Source organism: Macaca nemestrina, chromosome 15 (assembly GCF_043159975.1).
Source record: "Macaca nemestrina isolate mMacNem1 chromosome 15, mMacNem.hap1, whole genome shotgun sequence".
In the NCBI taxonomy this organism is placed as follows: Eukaryota; Metazoa; Chordata; class Mammalia; order Primates; family Cercopithecidae; genus Macaca; species Macaca nemestrina.
In genome coordinates, this window is record NC_092139.1 from 59,702,952 (window position 1) to 59,716,421 (window position 13,470).

Below are 13,470 nucleotides of genomic sequence, written 5' to 3' on the forward strand. Positions count from 1 at the left end.
CAGGCAGGACAAGCTCACTGAGAGCAGCACTTTGGTACCTGCGTTCTGTGCATACCAGGCAAGGCCAAGCTGGCTCAAAGAGCAACCAGCCACCTCTGCAAGGGTGCGCCCAGAGCAGGGGTAGCAGCCACCAACCTCACACACTCAAGGAAGCAGGGATGGCCAGATTCAACAGACTGAGTGACTGTCACCTGATGGCTGAAGGAGCAGAGGCCTGAGGAAAAGCAGATGGCACTGGGGCTCTACCTCTAGGGTAGAACTGATGTACCATGAGGGGCAGCGAGTGAGGTTGGTGGCTGCTCCACCGGCTCCTGGCACACCCTTGTAGAGGTGGCTGGTTGCTCTTTGAGCCAGCTTGGCCTTGCCTGGCATACGCAAGCCTCAGTGCAACAATTGTCTTACAAATGGAGTCACATACAGGAAAGGAGTAGCAGGCTCAGGAGCAGGGTGTGCACTCCCTTTAGGGCTCCAGTTAATTGCTCAGGGCTCAGATGGCACTGCGGGCTTCTTGTTGCAAATAAGGAGACCACAGGCCATCTTGAGGAAGACTTTACGTTCAAGTGCAGAAAGCAGCCAGGATTTAAACCCAAGGGACTCAGCCTTCTGTGGCCCTGGTCAGAGTTAGAATTTGGCCCTAGGAAGGACAAGATCACTTGGAGCAGCTGGGACACGTGCATGCAAGGCAAGGCCATCCTGGCTCAAAGACCAACCAGCCGCCTCTGCAAGGTTGCGTCTGGAGCAGTTGCACCAGCCACCAACCTCACCCACTCAAGGAAGTAGGGATAGCCAGGTCCCAACAGCCAGACTGGCTGCCACCTGATGGCTGACAGAGCAGAGGCTTGCAAAGTCGGTGGCACTGAGGCCTTACCTCTAGGGTAGAAGAAATGAGGTACACTGACCATCAGTGAGTGAGGTTGGTGGCTGGTCCACCGGCTCCTGGCACACCCTTGCAGAGTTGGCTGGTTGCAAGCCAGCTTGGCCTTGCCTGGCATGCACAAGCCTCAGTGCAACAACTGTCTTACAACTGGAGTCCTATAGAGGAAATGAGCAGCAGGCTCAGGAGCAGGGTGTGTGCTGCCTTTAGGGCTCCAGTCAGTTCCTCAGGGCTCAGATGGCACTGCGGGCTTCTTCATTGTGAAGAGGTAGACCACAGGCCGTCTTGAGGAGGACTTTATATTCAAGTGTAGAAAGCAGCCAGGATTTCCACCCAGGGGCCTATGCCTTCTGTGGCCCTGGCCAGACTTAGAATTTGGCCCCAGGCAGGACAAGCTTACACAGAGCAGTGTCAGTTTCTGGGGCCTGTGCATGCCAGGCAAGTCCAGGCTGTCTCAAAGAGCAACCAGTCACTTCTGCAAGGGTGTGCCTGGAGCAGGTGGTTCAGCCACCAACTTCACCCTCTCAAGAAAGCAGGGATGGCCAGGTTCCGACAGCCTGAGTGACTGCCGCCTGATGGCTGATGGAGCAGAGCGCTGAGGAAAAGCAGTTGGCACTGTGGCCCTATGTTTAGGATAGAAGAAAGGATTTACCATGTCTGGCAGCGACTGAGGTTGGTGGCTGGTCCACCTGCTCCTGGCACACTCTTGCAGAGGTGGTTGGTTGCTCTTTGAGTCAGCTTGGCCTTGCCTGGCATGCACAAGCCTCAGTGCAACAATTGTCTTACAAATGGAGCCATCTAGAGGAAATGAGCAGCAGGCTCTGGAGCAGGGTGTGCGCTGCATTTAAGACTCCAGTTAATTCCTAGGGGCTCAGATGGCACTGCGGGCTTCTTCGTTGCCAAGAGTCAGACCACAGGGCGTCTTGAGGAGGACTTTATATTCAAGTGCAGAAAGCAGCCAGGATTGCAATCCAGCGGACTAGGCATTCCGTGGCCCTGGCCAGACTTAGAATTTGACCCCAGGCAGGACAAGCTGACTGAGAGCACCACATCGGTATCTGCGGTCTGTGCATGCCAGGCAAAGCCAAGCTGGCTCAAAGAGCAACCAGCCACCTCTGCAAAGGTGCGCCTGGAGCAGGTGCTGATGGAGTAGAGGCCTGAGGACTCTGCCTTCTGTGGCCCTGGGCAGATTTAAAAGTTGGCCCCAGGCAGTACAAGATCACTCGGAGCAGCTGGGGCATGTGCATGAAAGGCAAGGCCATCCTGGCTCTAAGAGCAACCAGCCACCTCTGCAAGGGTGTGCCAGGAGCAGTTGCACCAGCCGCCAATCCCACCCACTCAAGAAGTAGGGATGGCCAGGTCCCAAAAGCCGGACTGGCTGCCACTTGATGGCTGACGGAGTAAAGGCCTGAGGAAAAGCAGATGGCACTGAGGCCTTACCTCTAGGGTAGAAGAAATGAGGTACACGAGCAACAGTCAGTGAGGTTGGTGGCTGGTCCACCTACTCCTGGCACACCCTTGCAGAGGTGGCTGGTTGCTCTTTCAGCCAGCTTGGCCTTGCCTGGCATGCACAAGCCTCGGTGCAACAATTGTCTTACAAATGGAGCCATATTGAGGAAAAGAGCAGCAGGCTCAGGAGCAGGGTATGAGCTGCTCCAGTCAATTCCTCAGTGCTCAGATGGCACTGCGGGCTTCTTCTTTGCCAGGAGGCACACCACAGGCCGTCTTGAGGAGGACTTTATTATATTCAAGTGCAGAAAGCAGAAAGGATTTCCACCCAGGGTCCTAGGTCTTCTGTGGCCCTGACCAGACTTAGAGTTTGGCCTCAGGCAGGACAAGCCCACCTGGAGCAGGTGGAGCAGCTGCCAACCTCATCCACTCAAGGAAGCAGGGATGGCCAGTTTCCAACAGCCTGAGTGGCTGCCACCTGATGGCTGATGGAGCAGAAGTCTGAGGAAAAGCAGATGGCACTGGGGCCCTACCTCTACGGTAGAACTGGTGTACCATGAGCGGCAGTGAGGTTTGTGGCTGGTCCACTGGCTCCTGGCACACCCTTGCAGAGGTGGCTGGTTGCTCTTTGATTCAGCTTGGCCTTGCGTGGCATGCACAAACCTCAGTGCAACAATTGTCTTACAAATGGAGCCGTATAGTGGAGAGGAGTAGCAGGCTCAGGAGCAGGGTGTGCACTGCTTTTAGGGCTCCAGTCAATTCCTCAGGGCTCAGATGGCACTGCGGGCTTCTTGGTTGCAAATAGGGAGACCACATGACATCTTGAGGAGGACTTTATGTTCAAGTGCAGAAAGCAGCCAGGATTTAAACCCAAGGGACTCGGTTTTCTGTGGCCCTGGCCAGACTTAGAATTTGACCCCAGGCAGGACAAGCTCTCTTAGAGCAGCACTTTGGTACCTGCGGTCTGTGCATGCCAGGCAAGGCCAAGCTGACTCAAAGGGCCACCAGCCATCTCTGCAAGAGTGCACCCGGAACAGTTGGAGCAGCCACCAACCTCACCCACTCAAGGAAGCAGTAATGGCCGGATTCCAATAGCCTGAGTGGCTGCCACCTGATGGCTGATGGAGCAGAGACCCGAGGAAAAGCGGATGACACTGAGCCCTTGCCACTAGGGTAGAAGAAATTATGTACCTTGACCGGCAGTGAGTGAGGTTGGTGGCTGATCCACTGGCTCCTGGCTAACCCTTGCAGAGTTGGCTGATTGCTCTTTGAGCCAGCTCGGTCTTGCCTGGCATGCACAAACCTCAGTGCAACAATTGTCTTACAAATGGGGCCATATAGAGGAAAGGAGCAGGAGGCTCAGGAGCAGGGTATGGGCTGCCTTTAGGGCTCCAGTCAATTCCTCAGGGCTCAGATGGCACTGCGCGCTTCTTTGTTGTCAAGAGGCAGACCACAGGCCATCTGAAGGAGAACTTTATGTTCAAGTGAAGAAAGCAGCCAGGATTGCAATCCAGGGGTCTAGGCTTTCTGTGGCCCTTTCCAGACTTAGAATTTGGCCTCAGGCAAGACAAGCTCACTCAGAGCGGTATGTGGGTAGCTGGGGCCTGTGCATGACAGGCAAGGCCAAGCTGGCTCAAAGAGCAGCCTGCCACCTTGGCAAGGGTGTGCGCGTAGCAGTTGGACCAGTCATCAACCTCACCCCCTGAAGGAAGCAGGGATGGTCAGGTTCCCACAGCCTGAGTGCCTGCCACCTGACGGCTGCTGGAGCAGAGGCCTGAGGAAAGCAGATGGCACTGAGGCCCTACCTCTAGGATAGAAGAAATGATGTACCCTGAACGTTAGCAAGTGAGGTTGGTGTGCTGGTCTACTGGCTCCTGGCACACCCTTGCAGATTTGGCTCGTTGCTCTTTGATCCAGCTTGGCCTTACCAGGTATGCACAAGCCTCAGTGTAACAATTGTGCTGCAAATTGAACCAGACAGAGGAAATGAGCAGCAGGCTCAGTGGCAGGGTGTGTGCTTGCTTTAGGGCTCCAGTCCATGCCTCAGGGCTTGTATGGCACTGCGGGCTTCTTGGTTACCTCCACAAGCCATCTTGAGGAGGACTTTATGTTTTAAAATGCAATTCAAATTAGCATAAAACATTTACAGCCTAGGGAAAGGCTTATGGCATTAGAATCCTTATTTATATGATTGTTTTATGTTTTTTTGAGATATGGTCTTTGTCTCTCATTCAGGCAGAAATACAGTAATTTTGTCGTAATTCACCACCGCCATGAACTCTGAGTCCAATCCATCCTTTTGCCTTGGTCTCCCAACTAGTTGGAGCTGCAAGCATAAGGCACCGTGCCTACCTAGTTTTTTAAATGTGGTTTTTCTTTTGTTGTTGTTGTTGAGAGTATGGTATCACTATGTTGCTCTGGCTGGTCTCAAATTCCCGGCCTAATGTCATCTTTCTGCCACAGCCTCCTAAAGTGCTGGGATTACAGGCATGAGCCACCATGCCTAGCATAGAGTATTACATTATTTTCAAAGTCTTATTCTAAGATCCATTTGTTGACTTTGGCCTAAATAACTCAACATAATATCTCAGAAACATTTTTTTGACAAATTTTGGGGCATGATGATGAGAGAAGGGGGTTTGAAACTTTCTAATAAGAGTTAACTTGGAGCCTTTTAAGGAGGAACAAACACAAATTATCAGAAAAATAAAATAAATATCAAGTGGAGAAGTTCTGTGGCAAAAATGATAGTAAAGAATATACGATTGTGACTCATGGTGGCTTTTACTTTGTTCTTGAATTTCTGAGTAACTTAAGGGTTAACATTTAAAGAATATGTTATAGATAACATTTTATTGCAAGTAAATATATTTCAAATTTTGTTACTGGTTTTGTATGAGATTATTCTCAGCCTCCATTATCAAGCTGTATTATTTTATTAATGTAGTTTGATGATATTATAATACAGCTGGGAGCTGTATCTTCGAAATATGTCTATTTGACTAAATAAAATCAAGTTATTCAATGGGAGTTATTATCTATGAAAAAAGTACCACAGGAATGTAAAAAATTTGAGGAGGATAAAAATATGTTGGAAGAAGAAATATTAAATCTTAAGATGCTTATGGAAAGAACACACTGGTGAAGACAAATTGGTGATGTACAAAATTATAAATTGGATCTAGAAGAAAAGGCAATGCAGGCAATAGAAAAATGAGTAGAAATCCCTTTACAGGTTAGTTTGTAAAATCAGGTAAGTTATATTTAAAATGTGCTTCCATTTATTTCACTGCAAATTATATTTTGAAGATATATAGATATTTCCTCTGCCTCTCTTATAGCAATTTGCCTTGTAGAATTCTAGCAATAAGGTGGCATCTGTTTTTACTTTCAAATATTTAAATTTCCTTCATTATAACAAAATTGATTTTTCAGAGTAATGATTCTCACTGTGGAGTCATTTGATTAATAAGACCCATTGGCATAAGATTACATCCTCTGACTACAAAAATCCTGGAAGAAAAACTAGGAAATATTCTTCTGGACATTGCACTTCGCAATGAATTTATGGGTAAGTACTCAAAACCAATTGCCAGAAAAATGAAAACTGACAAGTGGAATTTATTTAAACTAAATAGCTTCTTCTGCACAGCATGAGAAACTATCAAGGGATTGAACAGACAGCCTACAGAATGGAAGAAAATATCCACACACTATGCACCATAATCCCAGCTACTCAGGAGGCTAAGGCAGGAGAATCATTGGAACCTGGGAGGCGGAGGTTGCAGTGAACTGAGATCATGCCATTGAACTCCAGCTTGGGCAACAGGTCAAAACTCCGTCTCGAAAATAAATAAATAAAATAAAATAAATAAAAACAAATAAATAAAAGCTAGAAGTTCTATGGAAACATTAATGCACATATAATCTTTTAAAAATGTTCATTCTCTAGAGATTTCAATACCTATTCTAGCTTATTACAGTAACCTATAATTTGTATTATATTGACTATGGCATAAAAACCTTAAAATGTATATTTCTCTTTCCTCCCTCCTTTACACTATATATGTCATGCACTATAGTCTCAAATATTATGAATTCCATGATGTGAAGTTACTCTTTTTAAAAAAAAAAAAAGTAGACAATCCATGATCTTTAGAGCAATGTAAAATAATTGGGCTACATATCTTTATATCTTCCCTGGCACTCTTTATTTCTTTGTGTAGTTTCAACTTTCATCTGCTTCCATATTCCTTTTGCCTCAAAAAATCATTTTGACATTTATTTTAGTGCAGACCTGTTAGCAAGGGACTCTTCTAGTGTTAATCTGAAAATGTCTTCATTTTAGTTATATAGTTATTTTGTTATTTTAGTTATATAGTTAATTAATATAAGATTGGGGACTGACTTTTTTCAGTTATTTAAAAATTTGTATCATTGGTTTCTGACTTTTAGAGTTGCTGACAAGCAGTTCACTGTAATGTTTGCTTCTGTTTATCTCTGTACACAATGTGTCTATTTTTCTGTGACTGAATTCAAGATTTATGCTAATCGTTGGTTTTCATCAGTTAGACTAGTGTGATTATTCTAGCGTTCTTTAAATTTTGTATTAATCCTTCTTGGAGCTTTTTGAGGTTACTTGGTGTCCTCAGTCATCTTTTTGAAATTTTTCTTCTCTCACACTCTGTTTTTAATCTCCTTCTGGAATTCCAATTAATTGTATTTTAGTTAATTTCATATTACCAGAGAATTCTTGGTTGCACTATAGTATTTTATTTGCTTGGTTCATTGGATTATTTTGTTTTTCTCTTTCCTCCCTTTGTGCTGCCATTCAAATAATTTGTGTTGACCTATTATAAAATTAGCTGCTTCTTTCTTAACTCTGATGACCAGTCTGCTAATCAGCTTGCGGATGTAATTCTTCATCTCTGTTCTCAAGCTTTCACTTATTTCTAGCTTTTGCCTTTTACTGTTCCCATCTCTGCTGAAATTCCTCATTTTTCCATGCATGTCTTTTTTTTAACTAGATCCTTTAACATTTTGATCATTATTATTTTAAATTACTTGCATTTAGTTCCAACATCTGAATTATCTCTGAATTTGATTCTGTTGACTTTTTATCTTTTCAAAATATTATAACTCATAACTCAAATTTTAACTTCCTTTTATGTGTCTCCCAATTTCTAAAAAAATGCAAATCATCAGATGTACAAAAACAGTAGCTCATGAGATGATTATTTATATCAAGATTGTTTTATGTTTCTGTTTCATTTTGGTTTGTGTCATGCTATTAGTGTGGGCAGGAACAAAGGCTGGTTTTTGCTGTGGTGTCTGAAACATTCAGTGAACCATGTAACTTCAATTTCTCCAGCAGTAGGCTGCCATACCATGTGCCTTGTGTGGGGCCTTAGGCTCTGGAGGGCATATGCCAATGCTCCTCTTCCACAGTTACCTTCCGGTAGTCCTTACCACCTATGACACAGAGAGGGTCTCTCTCCACTTTCTTGTTCCTCTCTAACTGCAGAACATCATTTCTTGTGTGTGTGTGACTAGGCAGAAAATTGAGGTTGGGAGCAGAGGGATGATTCATGTTATTTTTGAGCCACTTTCATCATCAGACTCTCAGAGAAGGGCTATTTTTAGCACTTCGCGACTCTTATTCCAGTGGGAGTCAAACTGTCACTTATCTGTGTTGGTTTTTGAGGAAGAAATAATACCTTGCCTCCTGCCACCTCAGTGGCAGAAAACCTTTGATTTATATCATTGAAAGTTTTCAAACCCACAATAAGGGCAAACTCTTTTCTTTCTCCTTCCATAGGAACAATGCACCTTTGTCTGTGGTCACTAGATGGAGACTTTCCAACCCTTTACCACAGTAGCATGACTCTGCATTAGTGCAAAATCCTGGGCCCCAAAACAATCCTTGTTCCTCTCCTGATGGAGAAGTATTTTTGCTCCATCCATCCCCCAGAAGCAGTGATCCTTTGCCTGGTCTCAGGTGGGGTGGAGTAGGGTGTGAGAGGTTTCTTAAACTTCTCTGAAAGCTGATGTGTTTTGCTTCTTCTTATCTCCCAGAAACAGTAGACTTTTGCATGGCTTGTGGACCTAGATGCTTTTATGCCACAGCAAATTAAGAGTTTTGATTCTTAGGAGAGAAGCAAATGTTCACGTAGTCCATGTTTTTCTTATTTATTTTTTGCTTTGTTTTCTTATTTCAGTCATGATGAGTTGAATATGATCATGATTTTCCAGTTAAGCCGCTTGCATTTCTAAAATTTTATCAGTCCCCCTTTGGCCTTTCAGCACTAAATCAAATGCAGATAATCATCACTTGTGTGAATAAAGTGTTTTTATTGAGAACAGAATTGTTCATATACACATGAATTTGGATTTTATCTACTTAGCACAATATGTCATTGTTTCAAAATGTAAAATCCACTTTAGGCTGAACAAAGAATGGTTCTTGAAACTATTTTCCCTTTGTGATCAATTAAAAAAACCCAGTGCTTTCTATCTCATGGGTAGATTATTAAAATAATTACATACCTGATCTTCATTTTAGGTTCTCTCTCTTCAAGATATTCCCTTCAAAACTACTTTGACTGATTAGTCTTTCTTGAATTACGTTATACTCTGTATTTTCTTCACAAGCTCATCAGGGTAAATCCTGCCTTTACATTTGTTTAAAAAATTATCTTTTTTTTTCAAGTCTTATTTGAGCTGAAAGCTTTCCACCGAATGTCTCCTATGCCACAAAGCCTTATTTTACTGATCTCTCCTGTCCTCCTTGTTCAAGCTCATTTAGAAATTTTTTATGAAAATATTCAAGCAATACTTTCTTAAAAAAAAAGTATGAACATATAGTATTTTCAATTTGAACACAAAATACTGCTCTACTTGAAAACAAGTTTTAGAAACAATTCAATATTTCTAGAAGGAGAATCAACGTGTCATAAATATCATAATCCAATTTTCCTGTTTGTAATAAAGCATTAGCAAATATTTACTGAGAAATTGCTATCTGCCTGAAAGTATAATGCTTTTGATACATGTTATATGATAAAAACTAGGTACTATTACTAGTAGTATTTTAAGAGTAAAAATATCGAGTCTTAGAGATGTTAAGCAATGTGCACAAATAGCATAGGGAAAGTTGGAGTTCTGAAATTCTGACTATGCTGTATGTGTGATAGGAGAATCATTTATTGTCAAAGGTAACTGTCAAGTCATTGTGGGGATTCGGAGGTCTCTGATTGCTAGGGTCAATACACTTAAATCGTGTCACAACTTAGTTAAATCTATTTCATTAAAGCAAAATTCCACGTATAATTTCACAAAGATTATTGGCACCAAAAACATTATTTTTCCTTCCTTCCTTCCTTCTTTCCTTCCTTCCTTCTTTCCTTCCTTCCTTCCTTCCTTCCTTCCTTCCTTCCTTCCTTCCTTCCTTCCTTCCTTCCTTCCTCCTTCCTTCCTTCCTTTCTTCCTGTTCTCTTGCTTTCTCTTGTTCTTTTGTTCTCTCTTTCTTTCTTTGAGACACGGTCTCAGTCTGTTGCCCAAGCTGGAGTGTAGTGGCACAATCATGGTGCACTGCAGCCCCAGCTTCCCCAGGCTCACGTGATCCTCCCACCTCATCCTCCTGTCTGGGACTACAGGCAAGCCACCACACCTGCCTTTTTTTTTTTTTTTTTTTCAAGATTGGGTTTCACTATACTGCCGAACCTGGTCTGCAACTCCTTAGTTCAAACAATCCACCTGCCTTTGCCTCCCAAAGTATTGGGATCCCAGATGTAAGCCACATGCCCGGCAAATAATATTATTCAATAAGTTCAATTTAACTATTAGATTTTGGACAATGAGAGATAGAATTTTCTATATGATAATTCATCTTGTGTTCTTATTTGAAGTAATATATAAGGATTTCAATTCAACTGAAATATATTTATTAGCAAATTAAATTTCTTTTTCAGGATTCCAAACTTTTGTTCAAGACATGAATGCTAAATGATGTCATGAATTTTAATTACATTAAATTACATTTAATTACATTTAATTACATTAATATATTTATGGGGGATAAATATAACTTCCACTGTTTTCAGAATTATTGTATGCAGTCAGTATGAGAATGCAATTTAAGTTTCCTTGATGCATTTTCACACTTCTATTACTAGAAATAAGAATACAGTAATATTGGCAAAGAAAAGTGACCATTCAATAAAATTTTTCCAGTAAATCTGATTTAAAATAAACATTGCCTATGGCTTTCTTACATCAATATTTTTATGTCCTAGACTACCTTATATGAAATTAAGGCTTTGAAATTCTAATTATGTGCAAATGTGTAAAATATCATCACCTAAAGCTATATAACATGTTCTATTTCTATACTGTGATTGCAGGTTTATAATTCTGAAAAGATATACAGAACATAAGATTTACCTTTTTAATCACTTTAAGTGCACGGTTTTGTGGCATTAAGTATATTTGCACTGTTATGCAACAGTCACCACCATAGACCTTCAAAATTTGTCTTCTTCTCCAACTAAAACTCTGTACTCATTGAACACCACCTTCCCATTCCTCTCCCTCCCCCTCCGCATAGCAATCACCATTCTACTTTCTGTCTCTACAAATTTCACTAAGTAACTCACAGAAATGGCATGATATAGAATGTCTGAATTTCTCGAACTGGCTTTTTTCACTTGGCATATCTTCAAGTTTCATCTATTTCATAGTATGTTCAGAATATATTTTAAGGCCGAATATTATGACGTTGCCGTATATACCACATTTTTTTAACTACTCATCCATCAATATTCACATGGGCTGCTCCCTCCCTTTGATTATTGTGGATAATATTGCTCATGGACACGCTGCGCAAACATCTGTTTGGCCCCTGCGCTCATTTTTTTTGGATATGGATTTGCATTTTAATACAAAGGAGAAATTATGCAGCTTTTTAAAAGTATCCAAATAAAAAGGAGCACAACATCAGTAAAATATTAGAAAGTAGATTAGGGGAAAAAGTAGGGAGAGAATTGAACCAAAATTTAATAAGCAGTGTAAGAGAGTTTCAAGAGGAGGGAAAAAATTGACAATATAAACATAGAATTAAATAGCGAAAGGTTGATATTTAGAAAATTGTCACGTGTACCCATATGTCGCCTGTGAGCTGATATTTACATTACTGTTTTATTCCAGGTTTCCAAAAGTAAGTGCAATGTAGGAGTTTCATGATGCTAAATAAACTGAAACATGATACATATTTTGATGTATTGTCCTTGAGAGCAGGCTGGTGGTAATTAGTGCAATTTTAAATTATGATATGATAGTGGAGTCAATCTGCCAAACTGAAAAAAATGTATATATACAATATGTATACGTTTCTCAAAACCCCGTTGTATCATGCAATTAAATTATGATTTAAAGCTACCTGACAATTACTGGAGGAAAAAATAAAACCTTTACATTAATATTACCATAATTTTGATATTATTGCAAATATCAAAGCGTGTAGTACTTAGGGATAAACCCGCAAAAAAGAGAAACGTTTGAAAACTATGAAACTACGAAATATTGTTAAAATAAATAAGAGACCTCAATCAATGGAATGTATGAGTCATAAATCTCAATACTGTTAAAATGTCTATTCTTCTCACATTGATCTATAAGAATTCCAATCAAATCACAGCTGTATTCCTTATTTTAGAAATTGAGAAACTAAAATTCTGAAATGTATGTCAATGGGTAGAGGACCTATAAAGGCAAATTACTTTGAAAGGAAACAATTACTTTGAAACCAGGTGCTGTTGGATAATTAACAGCACCTGGTTTCAAGACTTATCAAGTTACAGTACTTAAGACGATGTAGTACAAATATAGATATACACGTGTATATCAGCTTTCAGCTAGTTTTTAATAAAGTTCTTAGAGCATTCATGGACATAACATTTTCAACAAATGCTTCTGAAACAATTAGATATCCCAGTGTGTGTGTGTGTGTGTGTGTGCGTGCGCGTGTGTGTGTGTGTGTAGCTCAGTACTTCACACCTGAGAGGTATGAGCGTGCATTACCAAGGGGAACTGAGAAACTTTGAGAGTATTGGATATGCTCACTGAACCCTTCATGGTGATTGTTTAATGGGCACATGTATACATCAAATTCATCTCATTACACTTTAAATATTGGTAGTGTGTTTTATGTTCATTAGACACGAATAAAGCTGTAAATGTTATCAAAATATTCACTTACTATGCTTTTATTCATTTTACTCTCTCTCTCCACAGACCTTCAGATAGAAAATGCAGTTCAAAAATATTTCATAAAGAAAGAAAAGAAGTACAAATACCGGTGAGAGATGGTACTCAGATTTTTTTTTTCAGTGCAATCCTGGTCTTTTGTGACTAGCAATATTTTTATGTGCAGAAGTAGTAGAAAAGATAAATATTTTGTACAGTAGGAAAACGCATAATTTCTGTGCCATGGAAGAGATAACTCACAAAGATGACAGATTCTGACTATGTTGGATACTAACCAGTATTGTAACTAACCCACGATCTGACCTTAACATTGGCTGTAAAGTTACTTTAATGTTCCTTGCAATGATTTGAACCTATTACTTGAAACTTCATTGCTTACTGAGTTGAATAACACTGTTGATACGTGTTTATCTTATATTAGCACTAGAGTCATAATTTTTCTTCTTAAAAAGTTAAAATTAACACTTGAAATTATATATTTTTAATGTTTCAACTGTGATATCACTCCACATGCATCTTTAAATTCTTATTTGATAAAGGATAGCAAATACAGAAAGAATTCTTGTGACAACAAAGAACCCAGAACTGTTGAACGGTGTTGAAGCTGAGCTGGAGAGAGTCACCAAAGCTGGCGCGGAAACTGGCAAGGTCGGAGAGTTTCCTGCCTGGGCACAACTTGAGCTCGCCCCTGAGCCTCCGCCAGTGGCGGAAACTGCAGACCCAGCTGGGACCTGAGGCCTCCGCCCCATCCTCCTACCCGCCAGGAGCTGTGCTGAGGTCGCAGATAGGCGACCCTGGAGGGGCGCGCCTGAGGGAAGGCGGCCCATGTTCCGGACAGCAGCAGGACACCAGGATCCAGGGACCCACCTCCCGCGGCGGGAACC

The 13,470-nt window shown here is 41.5% G+C and overlaps 2 long non-coding RNA genes across 2 annotated transcripts in view; one reads left to right on the plus strand and one right to left on the minus strand.

Annotated features, from left to right (window-relative positions):
* The window catches only part of LOC139358559 (uncharacterized), a 40,860-nt gene that overhangs the window by 25,595 nt on the left and 1,795 nt on the right, over positions 1–13,470 (minus strand). The gene's annotated exons all lie outside the window — the stretch shown is intronic.
* Positions 3,335–12,640, plus strand: LOC139358558 (uncharacterized). Its single transcript, XR_011613706.1, has 3 exons — positions 3,335–3,534; positions 5,759–5,894; positions 12,614–12,640. It is a non-coding gene; the product is annotated as an uncharacterized lncRNA (long non-coding RNA).